The sequence below is a fragment of the Mustela lutreola genome, chromosome 13, assembly GCF_030435805.1.
Source record: "Mustela lutreola isolate mMusLut2 chromosome 13, mMusLut2.pri, whole genome shotgun sequence".
Lineage (NCBI taxonomy): Eukaryota > Metazoa > Chordata > Mammalia > Carnivora > Mustelidae > Mustela > Mustela lutreola.
Window position 1 is genome coordinate 56,446,731 of NC_081302.1, and position 17,086 is coordinate 56,463,816.

Consider the following 17,086-nt stretch of genomic DNA (forward strand, 5'->3'; position numbering starts at 1 on the left):
TGAGAGCTGAACCACCTCCACAGGGAGCTGGGCAGAGCACGTGGTGTCCTACAGCCTTGGGACAATGTCCCGGCCCTCTTCACTGTGTCACTGCTCAGTGCCCCTGACTACCCTCTGGGTGTTTCTGACTCTGTAAAAAATAATCAGATAAAAAAAGCCAACTTCTCATAATCACAACATATTCTCCAGTTGGACTTTACCCAGGACCTTAAATTTAAACCGTTGAAATTCTTTATCCCTGCTGTCCTTGTCACCAACTTTTGAAATGGAGAATTTATCTTTAAGGAGAAGCTATGCTTTATTACGTGATTGGTAAAAGTCTTCCATTAACTCTCAAAAGAAACAAATTTTTCCTTTTAAATTTATACAGATTTTTGTATATAATACCTATTATATATGTGATATATATCTCAAAAAATATATTCCAGGAAAAGGAAGAATTAAGGCACACTGACATGGATCGTGTCTGTTATTAGGATTCTGCATGTCATATACAGAAGTTTATTAAAAATGAGTTACAAAAAAAAAGAAAACAAATGAAAAGAACATGATAAACTTTTATAGAATAACTAATCTATCAAACATAAAGTGGTCATCGAGCACTTACCATATGTTCAAAACTACTCTGCATTTACCCAGGTACAGGACAGACTGTCTCCAGCTTTACACAAAAGGTGTATGCCTAAGTTCATTGGTAGGTTTTTGTTTTGTTTCTTTTTTAACTCAGAACAAATTTCTTGTAGGCATAAATCTTTGTTCCTATATGATGTGTTTAATAGACTTTGCTGAGCCAGCCTAGGGTGTAGCCAGCATTTATTGTTTAAATGGAAATTGTCACCCACGGTTCAGTTTACAGTGCAGGACTGGGACTCACCACCACTTCCCTCCCCCCAGCCATGAACAAAAATCCAAGGACTGCGGTGGGAGGGGCGGGATCACTACATGGCCTCCTGGCAGTCTTCCATTTCCTCTGACCTCAACTTCCTGGGTGCTCAGCCCTTTGGTCAGCTCTTAACGAAATAATTGGCCTCCTTTGACTTTGGGCCCCCCTTTAAATTCTGGCATGGGACTCTACTCTCCTTTCCTGGTTTAAGTTGTCTTGGAGGCATTCTGAACTCCTCACTTGGACCCATGTCCTCTCCATTGGCCCTGAGAGGTTCAAGAGTCCAAGGGCTGGTCATGATCCTGGGTTATCTGAAAAGAAGGAAATCATGGCTACCTCAGTGGTCTGGGCTAGGCAGTCTTCCCTGGCTCCTCAGTTTAAAGTAGACTAAGTCTTGGAGCTCTGTCTTCAGGTTCCCACATCCAGGCAGGAAACCCAGGACTCATTGCTTCAGATGACATGGAGACTGAGGTACCAACCTGGAAATGAGAAGAGTCGTCCCAGCAAATGACCCATTTGCCCAAAGCTACCAACAATCATCAAAGTCCTCTTGGTCAGCACCCAATGTCCATTGCTAGGACAAGCTCAGAGGCAATTCCAGACACAGAGCATGAAGTCACTTCTGTCTTTAGTGGCCATTCTCCACTTTTCCTGCCTTGGCTGGGCCAGCATAAGGACGGGCTGGATGACTCTGGGCAGGCCTTCTTTTTGTTGGAGTAACACGTACTCCAGTTCCTCTAATTGGGCTGGACCAGTCTGTTGCAGAGATTTCCTTTGGCTGGTTTCCCAAGTAGAGTCTGGCTAGAGAACTCCGGCATGATTCTGATTTCGGGGTTGTGGGTGGGGGATAGGCACTTGGTACATGAAAAATTGAAACTTGCATTTAGTTTTAAAAAGCACATTCAAGATCCTGATATAGCCTCGTTATATCTAAGCGTAGAGATCTATAAATGAAATGGCTTTCATCACTCCTAAAGAACGGTAGAAGGGTAAGTAAGAATTGTCCAGGAGCCAGGAAAAACTGAAAAAGGAAGTTTGGTCCCATTCTGGTAAAGGAGGATGGTGGTCAGGAGTTCAAATTTGGTGTTATAGTCAGGAGTAATTCAGAGCAAGCTCCAATCCAGTCCAGGCATCAAAGTCCAAGAAAGCCAATGGTGGTTTAGGGGAGGGTGCGATTCAGGTAATATTTAAGTTTCTGCAGACAGTAAGAAATCCCGAATGAATCGGGTGGAGTTGAGTCATCAGAAAGGGTTCTACAAGGATTTATTAGAAGCGTATCCTAGCTCAAGGGTTAAAAGCCAGCATCAACCTGAACAAAAGAGCAGACTCACCTGTTAGCTGCAGTTAGGTGGGCTGCAGTGCTGATAGCCTAGACTCTGAAGATCCAGACTCAAGGTCTATTAGGCAGTCTAGCAGAAGATGGGGTGAAGGCCATCACACACCATATCACTGACATTTAGCACCCTGGATCTCTTGACGCAACCATGAGTCATACATAGCTTGGCCGTGGACTCTTTATAGAGCATCTCCTTCATAGTGAGAAGTAAGTGAATCAGTCAAGTCTCTTTTCATGGCAAGTGACAGAAACTTAACTCCAAAGTCTGAAGTGGAAAAAAAAAAAATCCATGGGCTGGAGAACTAAAAGGTGCACAAGTGAAACCTCAGGGATGATGAGGCCAGAGATTCCAATGACGCAATTCAGGATCTGTTCTTCTCCATCTCCTGCTGTTCTCTCTGTTAGTTTCAATAGTTCATTTATAGTTAGCTTCAATAAATCGGTCTATCTGCTGGTAAGATGACCATTAGCACCTCTAGACTTACTTCCTAATGTCCTTACTTCTTCTCGTTGAAAGAGAATCCCTGCCCAGTAAATTCCAGAGTCCAGTTTTTATTTACCTGGTTTCATCTTGAAAGAATCATTCCCGAACCAGTCACTGTGTCCAGAGGGTTTTGGTACTTTGGCCACATTTACATCACGTTGGGCAGGTCTTCTCCCGTCACGTGGAATAAGGAGTAGGAAAAAGATGTCTCCATGGAAAATCATTTCACTATCATCAGAAAAAGATGTAAAGTTTTTTTGGGCAGGTTAAAAAAAAAAATTAAAAAGATGTCTACTACCAGTGACCAAACCATTACTGTTAGAACTACAGAGACTGATAAAGTCATGGTGTAGTAAATTATCCCAGAATGTCCTCAAGGTCTTGTACTTGTTTAATGTTAGAGTTTTTACCCAGGGCTTTTCTCAAAGATTGTTATTAAATTTTTTTTTAATTAAATGAGCTATTTAATTTAAAAAAAAAAAAACTATGGTTTCCATTTCAGGGATGGCAAAATTGAGGCTCTGAAATCTTAAACAAAAGGTCCCTTTAGTAACAGGTAATCTAGGTTGTTGAGAGTTGGGGCATAAACCCCAGCTCTAAGTCTGCTCTTTATTTTACTCCACTACAGCCACATTTGGGGGGAAATATGATTCTAAATACTGCAGAAGGCTTGACTCTTTCTCTGTGAAGTGATAGGAAGAGTCATCTAATGAGACAATACCCTCAAAGGAACAGTTCAAGGTTAATCTTGCTGGTTAAGATAACCATAGGGTCTGTATACATATGATGTTAAACCCGTGTTTAAAATCCAATTAAAACAAATCATAGGGGTCAGTAGTAGTAATATAATAATAATAATAACAGGGGTATCTTATGAGCTCTTAATTGTTAATACTTTTTATGTCTGTGCGCATTTATAAGTTACAAAAAAGATACTTATTTGGTAAAAACACTGAAAACTCCCTCCCAAAATTATTGAGAGGAAAAAAAAATCAAGCACTTATAAAAACATAGCTTTTAGGGAAATGGGAATTTTAAAGCTTCCTAGTTAATTATCAATACAAATGACCAAACCAGTCGATGCTATTTTCATATTGGTAATGGGATGTGAGGCAGAAATATAACTTCATGCATATTTCTGCAGCTTATTAATGTAGCCGTGACATGTCACATACCTGTAGACAAGTGACTCCAATATTTTGACAGCTGGACAGGAGCTTCAGAGACTTGCAGTTCGATACATTGTAAAGAGAGCTTTTTCAGAGAGCCCAGATGATACCAAGTTGGTTCCTTGGTCCACAGAGATCGGCAGTGAGCCCACCTATGAGTCCTAAAGGTGTCCACGCTTTCGTTGTCAACTCCAATAATGCATTTACTTGAACTAAGCTCTCCTGCATTTATATATTATCATTTTCGTGAGGGCATAATGATGCATTTGAAATTCTATAACCATATGGAGATGTTTACAATCTACTATATCCCAGCAGGTTCCCAAGTTTAATGCATTCTTTCACATTTAAATACTGTGAAAGCTGGGGGCACCTGGGTGGCTCAGTCTGTTAAGCATCCAACTCTTGGTTTCGGCTCAGATCTTGACCTCAGGGTCCTAAGATCGAGCCCTGTGTGAGGCTGCGTTCTTGGGGGGTGGAGATGGCATGGAATTCTCTCTCCCTCTCCGTCTCCCTCTGCCCCTTGGCCCCCACACACTCTCTGTCAAATAAATAAATAAACCTTTTAAAAAATAAATACTGTGAAAGCTTAGAATATCATTTAAATTGGTGAGCCTTTTTGACAGTACAATAGCAAGTTGAGTCCTCATTAATGAATGTGTTCATTGTCCTTCTTTGGACTCTATCTCTGTCAAACACAGTGCACGAGATGGTAGAACTTTCCAAAAGAGACCTCCTTGTATGATTGCTCTGAAACATTCAAATTAGATTCTTCTTGAGGCCAACTGTTCACTTAGGCACCTTAAAGTACCTCGGGGGCCTTCTCTATGCATGGTGCTTCTGCTCTGAATTCTCCACTTACGCTGGGTATTTTGAGTAGCTGTGCCTTTATAGGGATATAAATTCCACACTCCTCACTTTCTCTGTGACAAGATTTTCAGTTCAGCGAAGATCATCTCCAACTTTCTTCTTGGTAGCGAACATTTCTGCAGGATAATTGCCACCCTTGGGCAATGCCTTTTGCTAAGTTGGGACCTTATATATAACAGGGACAGGCTGTATCTCTGTCATCTCATTCTGCAGGGCTCCCCCACCCCCAAAAAAAAACATAAAACCCCTGTTCCTATCCTTTCCCTCTTCCCCACAAAAACTGAACCTAGTGTTTGCTATCTGATCCCTGAATTTTCAGTCTTGGCTTAAAGCATGATGAATAGTTGAAGACCTGACTGCCAACTGTGACTGGTAAGGACAGATGGGTCCTGAGGCCAAATCCAGGTTCAGCAGGGAAAGTGCCTTGGGGAGGACGTGGATCTCTAATGCAAGTTCCCCAGGAAGAAAACTCTCCTGAACTGTCATTTGCACTTTAGTGGGCAAGAAACTCTAAAAGTAAGCAGAAACTGAAAGGAGGGGCATCAAGAGTAGGGGAAGGACAGTGAGGGCGTCGTGCACAGGGGGTCAGAGAGCCTCCCAGTTGTGGCTGACTGTAACAAAGTAAAGGAGTGTGCATTCAGAACGAGACTGTTAGAGAGTATTTCAAGGCGGGATTTGAGGTCATTAAGGGACCATGACTGTCCACTCTTGCGGTCCCAGATACTGACTACAGTGCTGAGGATATAGTGAGAGCTCAATGAATGTTGGCGAGGTTTTTTTTTTTTGTTGTTTGTTTTCTTTTTTTTTAAGGTTTTATTTATTTATTTGACAAAGAAAGAGAGAGAGCATAAGCAGGGCGAGTGGCAGACAGAGGGAGAGGGAGAAGCAGGCTCCCTGTTGAGCAAGGAGGCCCACTCAGGGATTGATCCCAGGACCCTGGGATCATGACCTGAGCCAAAGGCAGACACTTAACCAACTGAGCCACACAGGTGCCCCAAATGTTGGTTTTTTAATGAATCTTTAAAATTAATGAGCATCTGTTTTTTTATTCAACTAAGGAAAGCCTCTGCACTGACAAGAGACAACTCCCCAAAACCAGTGATTTTAGGACTGCATGTCTCTGGATGACATGTGTGCACAAGTGAACACTAGGTTCATTCTCCGCCTTGATGAGAGCTGTGGTCCAAAGCAACCTTCCCTTGGATGAAAAAGGGGAATGGATGTAGATGGCCTAGGGGCAGTAGGTGAAAACAGCTGTGACTGAAGCTCATTTTAGAGTATCTTCTTGCCGCATCTACCATTCAAAAGAAAGCTTACAATCCCTTCCTTACAGAACACCCCACCACACAGTCATACACAGCCACACACTGCTCTTTGAGTGTTTCCATTTATTATCTTTCATCAGTTAACAAAGAGATTGTCTCTACTGGGAACCTGAGGCTAAGAGAGGGAACACCATGCCCCTGTTGTCCCATCTAAATGATCTTTTTTTTTTTTTAAGATTTTATTTATTTATTTGTCAGAGAGAGAGAGAGCACAGGCAGAGTGGCAGGCAGAGTCAGAGGGAGAGGCAGGCTCCCTCCGGGGCAAGGAGCCTGATGTGGGACTCGATCCCAGGACGCCGGAACTATGACCTGAGCCGAAGGCAGCTGCCCAACCAACTGAGCCACCCAGGCGCCCCTCCTGTTGTCCCATCTAGATCGTGGCAATGTTTTTTGGACCCAGTTGGGTGCTCTTCCCAACATGCAAATAGCGAAACCCTAGAAATACTGCTCCACTACACAATCCCCATCTACCCAGATTTCTGTACATCTTAGAATAGCAATAGTATTGGGATGCCTGGATGGCTCAGTCGTTAAGCATCTGCCTTTGGCTCAGGTACGATCCCAGGGTCCTGGGATCCAGCTCCGCATCAGGCTCCCTGCTTGGCGGGAAGCCTGCTTCTCCCTCTGCCACTCTCCCTGCTTGTGTTCCCTCTCTCGCTCTCTCTCTGTCAAATAATTAAATAAAATCTTTAAAAGAAAAAACAAAGAATAGCAATAATGTTGCATGTGCTTTAAAAATATTTAAATGGAATCAGACTGGACTTTACAGGGCTCTTAATTTAAGGCGCAGAGGAAAAGGTCAGAGGAAATTTCAAGCCACCCGCCATGGTTTGCTTCTTTTTCCATGTCGCTGCTTCCCTCTGCTTGGTAACTAGGATATCACCTGATAATACCAATGCCCCTTTTACCTTACAGTATTCTACAGTTTCCATTTGAGATTATGCCATAACTAAAAAGAGCTGAAATTGGTCACCCACCTTCCCCACATCTGCCATGTAGTCCTTCTCTACTAATACTGGACTGCAGGAGGAAATAAACAGATCCCAGGAATGTCCATGGTACTGAGTTGTGGAGCTCCCTATAAGGATATCTCCACTATAAGGGGTTCATACCATACATCATTAGACACTAAGAACCAACAATAAGGAGGGAAAGGCACTGGCAAGCCCACCAAGGACAAAATCTAACTGGTTGTCAATGTCGCATAAGCCAGTTTTCTCCTCTCATCATTCCAGGTCAGAGGTCAGCAAGCTTTTTCTGCAAAGGGCCGGACAGTATCTTAGCTCTGTAGGACATAACAGCTCTGTCACTCTTCCACCCAGCTGTTGTGACGGGACGCTTGGACGTTCCACAAACAAATGGACATGTCTGGGTTTGGCCCACAGCCATAATCTGGCGACATGCACTCCAGGTGATAATATAAGACATACTATTTTAAGTGTTATACACCAGATACATTTATTTTACTTAACCTTCCCAGCAACATTATGAAGTGGGTACTGTCATTTTCATTCCCATTTTACAGATGTAAAATTTATCTATAGATTAAAGGAAGGTGCTCCCTATAACACACTAGAAATTGATATCGTCGGGGTTTGAATGTGGGCCAACTCAGAGCCTGCTCTGATCCTCGTAAGGGAGAAGAGTTGATGTGGTGATAGATGGGGGCAGTGGGGAGAGGGCTGGGGGGCAAGGGGCCCACCTGAGAGGAACTTGGGGGAAATGTTAGAAGATGGAAAGAGAATTTAACTGTTAACCTTTGGTTGGTGTTTATTCTATCTGGTGGGACCTGGGATGTATCCTCCCCTCCTTTGAGACTGAAAGATACCATAGTCAGTCATGCCTACCCCGAAGTTCCAGAAGCTGGGAAGGTGGTCCTTTCTTAGAATCACCATGCTATTTTATTACCTAGAGGGACCATGGCTGCTGCGGAAGGTGAATAGTGGCCCCAGCAGAAGTAACAAGTAGTATTTTATCACTGAATCGCACCTTACAGTTAACAGACTCATTGGATTGTCCTATAGACCCATCAAGGTCTCATTGCAATGTCTGTGCCAGACATTGGGCACCAGCCAGAATTAAAGTTTCTTTTACTTGAGTTGGGACCACTCTGCTCCCTGTCACCTAGATGATGTGATACTTTCTATTGTAAACATATATCAATGGGTTGTCCTTCCTATGCTTGTTCCCAAGTTCTGTGAATGCAGGTAGCATGCTTTTTCCTTCTTTCGTGCTTACAGACTTTGATGCCGTTGTGTGACACTAAATATATGCTTCATTGGCTTAAAGGTAATTTTCCTCATAACAACCTTAGGAATAAAGCAGGAGCAAATGTTATCCTCTTTTGCAGATGAGGAATCTGAGGATGAGAAAAAAAAATTACTTGTCTTAGGCATCCACGAGAAGGTGTTTGGTCTAATCTTCATACATTATTTTTTTTTTTAAGATTTTATATATATTTTTTATAAGATTTTATTTATTTATTTGACAGACAGAGATCACAAGTAGGCAGAGAGGCAGGCAGAGGGAGAGAGGAGGAAGCAGGCTCCCTGCTGAGCAGAGAGCCCGATGCGGGACTCGATCCCAGGACCCTGAGATCATGACCTGAGCCGAAGGCAGCGGCTTAACCCACTGAGCCACCCAGGCGCCCAAGATTTTATGTATTTATTTGAGAGAGAGAGGGGAGAGAAGGAGTAAGGGAAGAAGCAGAGGGAGATGAACAGGCAGACCCAGTGCAGACTGTGGAGCCTGATGCCGGGCTCGATCCCATGACCCTGAGATCATGACCTGCACTAAAATCAAGAGTCAAATGCTTAACCAGCTGAGCTCCCCAGAGGCCCCCTCATGGATTCCTTACTAGATGGGTCCTCACTGCAATGAAACTGTTCCTGTGTTTTCAAGTTCCTGGTGGTAATGGGTTTCCAGTGGCTCTAACTGTGTATGCAGAAATTCCAAGTTAAAAATTGAGCATTCGTAAGCTATGAAAAATGGTTGCTTATGGCAGTTTTCCTAGCCACAGGCATTGTCTTTGCACAACAATAATACCAATGGAGATATTGTTGGGAACACTGACCCCTACTTAAATCCACATGACAGATGCTCAAACCCTCATTACATTTGCTGCAAATTTGTAAACACAAAATTTCTTTTTCTTATTGAGGTATACCTTTTACAGAACAAAATGTACAGATTTTCAGTGTGTAACTCAGTGAATTGTGGCAATTCCACACCCTCTTTTGTAAACACATAACTTCTTGTAACTCTAAAGTTGCGTTATGTGTGCCAGGGAGCATATGGTACATTCGAGACAGAAAGGAGCAGAGACAGACACAAAAAGATGGACCCAGAAAGACAACATAAAGACAGATGTGTGAAAAGGACCAGAACTACTCACCAATTCTGACACAGTGAGGGGTCAAAGATGTAACAACATAAATGCCGAAACTCCTAAATAGCTTTCTTCGAAAAAGAGGTTAGGGACTGCTGAGTGATTCAGGCAGACGTGGGCAGAAGGGAAAAGATGAAGTTTCTGAGATCAAAAGCCAAGTCCCTTTCTCTGACAACTCCATACACACACACAAAGATAAAACCGTTCTTATCACGGAAAAAGCAAACTCTTGGCAGCTAGATTCCTGAAAAATAATTGGTCAGAGGCCAGAACTGTCAGAATGGCAGTTTCAGGGACAAGTCTTATATTCCAGAGGCTGAAATAATTTCTGCCCAAAGTGGTAAAGAGATGTGAAAAACGGCACATCAAGACTGAATTTCTGGCCTACTGTATGGATATGCAGGGCAAACGATCTTTTTTCTTTATTAAAACTCTTAGGTTTTTAAACGCAGACACACCACCACCACAACTTTTAAGGTTTTAGTTCCACCAAACAAGTCAAAGAGTAAATCATGGTTCCATATGTCACATCCCCAGTAACCACACCGCGTGAAGTCACTAAGACGTCAGTGGAAAGGAAGGAATATTCCAGGAACATGGGCTTCAGGTTATATTATAGGATCTGAAAGTGTGACTCAGTACTTCCTTATCTTATCTGGATTGCAACTTCCCTGGGTTGGCACACGGTTTTTTTAACCAATGATTGTCCTTACACTCCACCAGTTCCATGATTCCTGTGTTATGAAATCAGTAGTATCTCAAACTGCAGTACCACATTGGATCATATTTCCAAAGTCTTTAAACAGAATGCCGTTTAACTGGAGAAAAGCTGTAAATCAAACTGGCATGTACTCTTGCCATTTTGCACACACGCCTGCAGTGCGAGCTTCTGGAGTCACACTTCCTGGGCTTAGGTGCTGATTCTACCCTCCAGCGGCTGTGTGACCTTCGGTAAATTACTTAACCCCTCTGTGCCCATTTGCTCATCGGTAGAGTAAGGCAAATAGTGGCTACTTCATAGACATGTTGCGAAGATTAAATGAATACTGTCCATTCATTCATTACAACTATGATTCATACAAATCCTATACAAATACAAATATGTACGTTTTGAGTCCCGAGTATGTGCCAGGCAGTGTTTTAAGCTCTGGGGCAAACAGCAATGAACAAAACAGTCAAAACTGCCTGCCCCCATGGAGGTTACATTCCAGTCCAAGAGACGGACAAGAAACAATGTCGGACAGTGGTAACAGAAGAGAAAAGAAAAACAGAGTAAAGGACACAGGAGGTAGGGGGTTGCTATTCAGAGTGTCCAGGGACAGCCTCACTGAGGTGACCTTTGACACTTAGCATAATACCTACACCCACACAAGCATTTAATAAGTGTTACTGTTGTATTACTATCATTATTAATTAGACCCATACTTAGTCAGATTGACTTAATACTAACTCCCAGGGGATCTGAAGAGTGCTTCATTTCTGCCTAGGAGATTCTAACTGCCGTGAAATACAACCCCAACTGCTACTACGAGATTTGGCAACAAAAAGCGGTGCTCTCTCCCTCTGGCCCCCGCCCACCGCCATTCCCACCATCTCCCCTGATCCTGGACATCTACACAGAAGCGTCATCCTCCCTGATGTTCCAGTCTGGGCTATGTTGTATACCAGCATAGCACGTTATCTTTTTTAAAAAATATTTCTAGCATTTATCTTTCCTATAATGATAGTCTTACATTATCTGTCTCCCCACCAGACTGCTGTCCATGAGGACAGGGATAGTATCTGCCTTGCTTCCCTCTAACCTCTCTCACTCCGTAGCTAGCCTAGGAAGCGGATGGCCATGGGGGTGCTGGAGGTCTGCCCTCCCCTGGGCCTATGCTTAGAAGAATGGAGTTGGTAGGGCACCCACATCGGGGACCTCTGTCCTCTGTGGACCTGTGTGTCATGTATCTCTTCTCATACTTTCACTCCGCATAGTTTGACCTTCCCAGCATTTTCACTGTAGACAAAGATCAAAGCTGATTTACAAGGAAGTCTTTGAAGAAACAGACAGTCACCATCCTAAGTTAAGAAACAAGCATACAGGCACCTGGGTGGCTCAGTTAATAAAAGGTTTGCCTTTGGCTTAGGTCATGATCCCAGGCTCCAGGGATCAAGTCCCACATCACACTCCCTGCTGAGCAGGGAGTCAGCTTCTCCCTTTCTCTCTGCCTGCTGTCCCCCACCCCCACTTATGTGCCTCTCTCTCTTTCTCAAAAATTAATTAATTAATTAATTGATTTTCAAAAAAAGACCTAAGCTTACTATTCTGGGGAAACAGAAGAAAAGAAGAAACCCCCAAGGGGAGATGGCAGTCTCCTTTGTGCAGCCTGGTATTTTGATTTCCTTGGTACAATCCTATTTGTAGATGCTACAAGCATCTTGACAAAACAACCCCTCAAAAATTCAGATTTCATGACACATGGAGAAAAGAGCTATCACATTCAGATTTTGAGTTATTAATTGGAAAACACACCAAGATGGCTAGCCAGCACATCCCGTGTAAGTGTACATATGCACATACAGGGAAGGACTTCGGACCCCCTGCAGTCAGGCTGAACAGGTCAGGTCGAGGGGCAAAATGGGTGTGTTCTGACTATTCTCTCCAAGGCAGGTGACTAGGAAACAGTAATGACCAGAGCCTCACCTCCTTGGGTGTCAGAGCACACACACCAGTCATACGTAGAGGAAATCCAGCACCAAGCAGGCAGAGGCAAGGAATGGTTTCTGGAAAATGGTCTGGTCACCCAGAGCCCCAGCAAAACCATTCAGCAGGGCCAGAAAGTGAGTAAAACACAGCACAGCTAAGGGCTGTGTGCCTGGCTTGTCGATTTTTCAACCCCTTTGTCCTGGTCCCCTCTTTAGCTGCTATTTTCTTAAGGCCAGCCTTGATCATTCTCCATCAGCAGATAAGCAGCAAGTAGAAGAAAACTATAACCTTTAGTTATATACAGGATTCACTTTTCTAAGCTGTTTTTGTTTTATTCTTGGTCCCATCCCTGAATACAATAGATCAACAAGAACAAACTGTCTAAAGCTTTCTCTTTTCCCTGCTTCTTCTTGAGGGCTGGCTCCATGGAGGCAAAGGAGAACATTGCTTGAGGGAAGGCAGGCCTGAGTCTGCATTAAGACTGGGTCATGCTCAAAAAAAGAAGGCATTTCCAGGGGGATAAGGTAAAGGGGAGGGTATGGAGAATGGCCAGGGTTCAGGAACTGAGGCACACTGAGAAAGTCACTAGAATGAACTGTAGTGCTCTATAGGAAACAGAGGCCCAGGCCAATGAACAGGCTGACATCAGGGAGGAGAGTGGACTATTAACGGTCATGGTTTCTGTGTACCGAGCAGATGAGAATCACAGAGCGAGCTGCCAGCATAAAAGAGGAAGCCCACGGAAGAGAAGCCAAGTGGGAAGTGGTAGGATGAACCACCGAGGGTAGGTGGGGTGTGGGCAGGGAAGGAGAAGGGCTCAACTCATTGGCTATCTTTCTAGAGTAAGACAAGCGTCTGCCTCCCCTGCACCATGGGGGACCCCGCGTGACATGATTGATTTCACACCCTGTAAAGGAGCCTTTAAAAAGAAGCCTGGCTGGTTTTTGAAATATGAGGCCATGGTGTGGCTGACTGTACATCTCTCGCTATTTTTTTCTGCAAGGCAATTACATTAAGTGCTTAACGTCAATCCAGGAAGAAAAAATGAGGGCACTGTGTTTTGGGGGGAAGGTTGGGGAAGTGGGGGCATACACTGTCTCCCTGCCATCGACAAACACAGCCTCTATAGAAAATGAACCCCATAGATCCTGTGTTCTGATGACAATGGCAAGGGAACACATAAAGACCCGAGAGCATGAAGTAATATTAGTTGTGTCAACAATTGCATGTTACAAATGCTGAAGGTGAGTGAAACTTGCCAAGTGTTAATGGAACTGCTGGAAACAGATACAGCTGGGCACCTGCTGTGAGCCGCCTGACCTGGCCCACCCTACCTGAGCTAGGGCCAAGCGAGCTGTCTCTCTTCTTTCTTTTCCCTCGTTGGGTCAAAATAAAGGTTGTTCCTGAATGTGTTTTAGAAACTGGCCTGACTCCAGAGCAACTGGCCGATGTCTGAAGCTGGGCTGGGCATCAGATGCCAGGGAAGAAATGCCTCTTGTAGTTGCAAATGCCCCCCGGGGCTTCCCTGCTCCCACGGGGATCTTTCCTCAGGCTGCTGTTGTCCATCACAGCAGGGTCAGCACAGAAGGGTCACAGCAAAGCCACCAGAGCACTGAGAGTCCCTGGGACATTTTGTGGAACCTGTGCAAAGGGTTGATGGTAGAGGAAATACGCAAGCAAATACCCCAAAACTGCTGGGGCTCTTAGCTCACCCGGAAGCAAGAGAGACCACTGAACCCAAAGGAACCCTCCACACTTGCTTGTGAAATTGATTGAATCATTCTGTCCTGCAAGAAACATCAAATAATGGAGATGACAAGGCAAGTAGGAAATCCCCCAAAAATCTATACAGAAAAATACAGGCTTATTTAAAACAGGCTCAAGGAAGGAAACTAATGGCACAAAATGATCCCTTTGCATTCTTGTAACTCGATTTTGGGGGTTTGTTTGCTTGTTGTGGTGGTGTTTTTTAGAGATAGATCACACACACACACATGTGTGCAGGGGTGGGAAGGGGAGGGGCAGAGGAAGAGGGAGAGAGAGAATCCTAAGTGGGCTCCAGGCACCAGGGGCTCAGTGCAGAGCCCAACCCCGGCCAATCTCACATCCCTGAGATCATTGACCTGAGTTAAAATCAAGAATTGGATGCATAACGAACTAAACCACTCAGGCACCCCTGAAACATGTTAGAGGAAAATCCCAGCCATATCAGCCATAGATATTCCAGAATATATTTATAAAAGATTATTTTGTTTGTGTTTTTTACAGAAATTTCTCTATGGAATACTGAAAATTTAAACAGAAAAACTGGGAGAGAAGGGCCTCCGGGAGGTGATGACTGAGTTTTGGAAACTCTTTCCTGCCTCCCTGTTTTCCTCTGGGGAGTTGTCCAAAGTCTGGGGTGGGCACATTGGGCTGAACGTTTTTTTCGGCAGCCTCCTTAGTACCCACTGGTTTCCTGGTCCTGGGAACAACTCTTTCATTCATGGATGGACCTCCAGTGGTGACACCTGTGCAGAAGGCCTGGGTTGTTTCAAGAGTAGAGACTTTAGGCCGGGGGGGTGGGGGATAATGAGATTCTCTCTCTCTGCTGGGGATATGAACTTGCAAAAAGAAAAACATGATCTAGACTGAAAAAGGCCTCCTCAGTTCCACTGCTGAAAGCCCAGAAGCTGACCTTCCCAAACTTTGGGAATCTTGGAAAGGTTCGTGGTCATCCCAAAGCTTGGGATGGACCAACACTTGATTTGATTCTATGAGACACCCATAATCTTTATAATAGATTTCCCTTTTGTACCTCAGCTAGACAGAACACATGGTCACTGTTGCAGTGAAAGGAATTTTCTAGAGATCTGTGTGAAGGGAGAGCATGGCCTAGAGGTGCCAGCAGCACAAGACGATTACAGTGGTGAAATGTTATGACACAAACCTCATATGTCATGTTCACTGCTGTCTCCCCAGCACCCAGCACAGTGCCCAACATCCAGTGATCATTCATTACTATTTGTTCAATCGATCAAATATTGATCTTCCCAGGAGAGAAGATCGTGGAATCTGCCCATGGTGGAGGAAGGCCTAATGTCTTGTTAGAAACACGGGTTTGGCTGTGACTCTGTCCCTTTTTTTCTGGGCGAGTGAGTCACTTAGCCACTTTGGACCTCAATCTCCACATGTATAAACTGGTGATTATGAACTTAGATATAATGAGACTCGGATGAGGTCATGCTATACGAAAGTGCTTTATAAACTGTAAATTGTTTGCAAATGAAAGGTGTTATTATCTTTTCTAGCAAGGGATTCCATTCTGCCTCTCTCAGCCTTCTGGCCAGAGAAGACTTTAGGACAAAAGTAGGTGAAGAATTGCCTCCTTCATAATTTTTTTATTCCCCTGTTCCCAGTCTAAGCACTTTTCTTAAGTTTAGGTCCGCTTTGAGGACTCTGTTTTTTTAGATTAAACTGTGAGAAGCCTTGGAACTAAAAAGATTTTTTTTATTTCTAGAACTCACTGTTTTCATCCATCTCATCAGGTACTCAAGATAAATCTTGGCCATGTCGCGGTGCCTGGGTGGCTCAGTGGGTTAAGCCTTTGCCTTCAGCTCAGGTCATGATCTCAGGGTCCTGGGATTGAGCCCTGCATCCGGCTCTTTGCTCAGCAAGGAGCCTGCTTCTCCCTCTGCCTGCCTTTCTGCCTACTTGTGATCTCTTTCTCTCTGTCAAATAAATAAATAAAATCTTAAAAAAAAAATCTTGGTCAGGTCAACTAATCCAGATGTCCCTATGATAATCATTGGTGTAGACACAGGTAGAAATCCACACATATCACGACCCCCCCTTGGAAGACTCACTCATTCATCTGACTGAGTACAGCACAAGGCGGAGGATCAGGGGAAATAACCATCACTCTCAGTAAGGGTTCCAGACTCAGCTCTTCCCCATCCCCCAGCCCCGGAGGGAGCCACCATTTTGGAAAGAAGCAAGTAGGTTGTCCTAGTACCTGAGTCATGAAACAGCTTGAACTTGTCCATTATCCAAACAGCACAACACTTAGAGAACATTGCTGCATTGTTCTGTGCCCTCGGGTTTCTCGGTGGCAGGCCAACCCTGGACTGTGCCAGCAGGCACATAGCTGTGCTCTGTCTGCACCTCCAGTCATTCATCTAATTGAGTACACTGGGACATCATGTCATGATGTTACTACCCAAGGAAACAGGAGTGGGGCTGTGGGGGAAGGGGATTACATCATCATTATTATTGTTATTCACTTATCAGATGATTATTAATTATACTTCAATTAAAGGCTTACACTCTTCATAAGCATGAGCTCATCAGCCCTCCCAATGCCCAAAGGAGGTCAAGAACCAAGAGACGGATGATTTGCTCATGAATGCCACTGACTCGAGCTTCAGAAATCCTGTGATCTTTTCTCCTTTCACCCTACTTCCCACTGGGGACCCCCACTTGTCCCCATGTCTAAGTTGCCCACACTGCTGACCCAACACTCCACAAGTAGCAAGGATTGAATTTTCCTTTCTCAGTCCTTGCATGGGTTAAAAAAAAAAAAAAAAAAAAAAAAAAAAAAGGCAAAAAAGAAACAATCACCAGACACTCCAAAGCAGCCAGCTCGCCCTTCCAGATAAATACGCCCAGGGAGGTAGCTTCACAGTGGATCCGTGAATTTCAATGAAGCCCTGCACAGTTCTTGGGTGACAGCTTGGCCCGCAGAGGCAGGTGGGGCCCAGCTTAGGTAATCAGGAAGTCATTTGTTAGTGGAGGTTAAAGAACAGGGCATCAGAGGAGGGACAGTAAATGGTGAGTGGGTGCCTGAGCCTTTCCAAAGGGGCTGTGCCACGAAGAGATGCTAAGTTGAGGGGGCCATGGGCCTGTCACCTTTGCAAAATGCTTTTCCTGCCCCTGTGACAGCATCCCCAAGGTGCCATGTAGC

The 17,086-nt window shown here is 44.2% G+C and overlaps 1 long non-coding RNA gene across 1 annotated transcript; it reads right to left on the reverse strand.

The window, feature by feature from the left end:
• Window positions 1–752: 752 nt before the first annotated feature.
• On the reverse strand, window positions 753–8,474 carry LOC131813989 (uncharacterized). Its single transcript, XR_009347073.1, has 2 exons — window positions 3,879–8,474; window positions 753–2,931 (listed from the first exon to the last, which is right to left on the reverse strand). It is a non-coding gene; the product is annotated as an uncharacterized LOC131813989 (long non-coding RNA).
• Window positions 8,475–17,086: the final 8,612 nt, after the last annotated feature.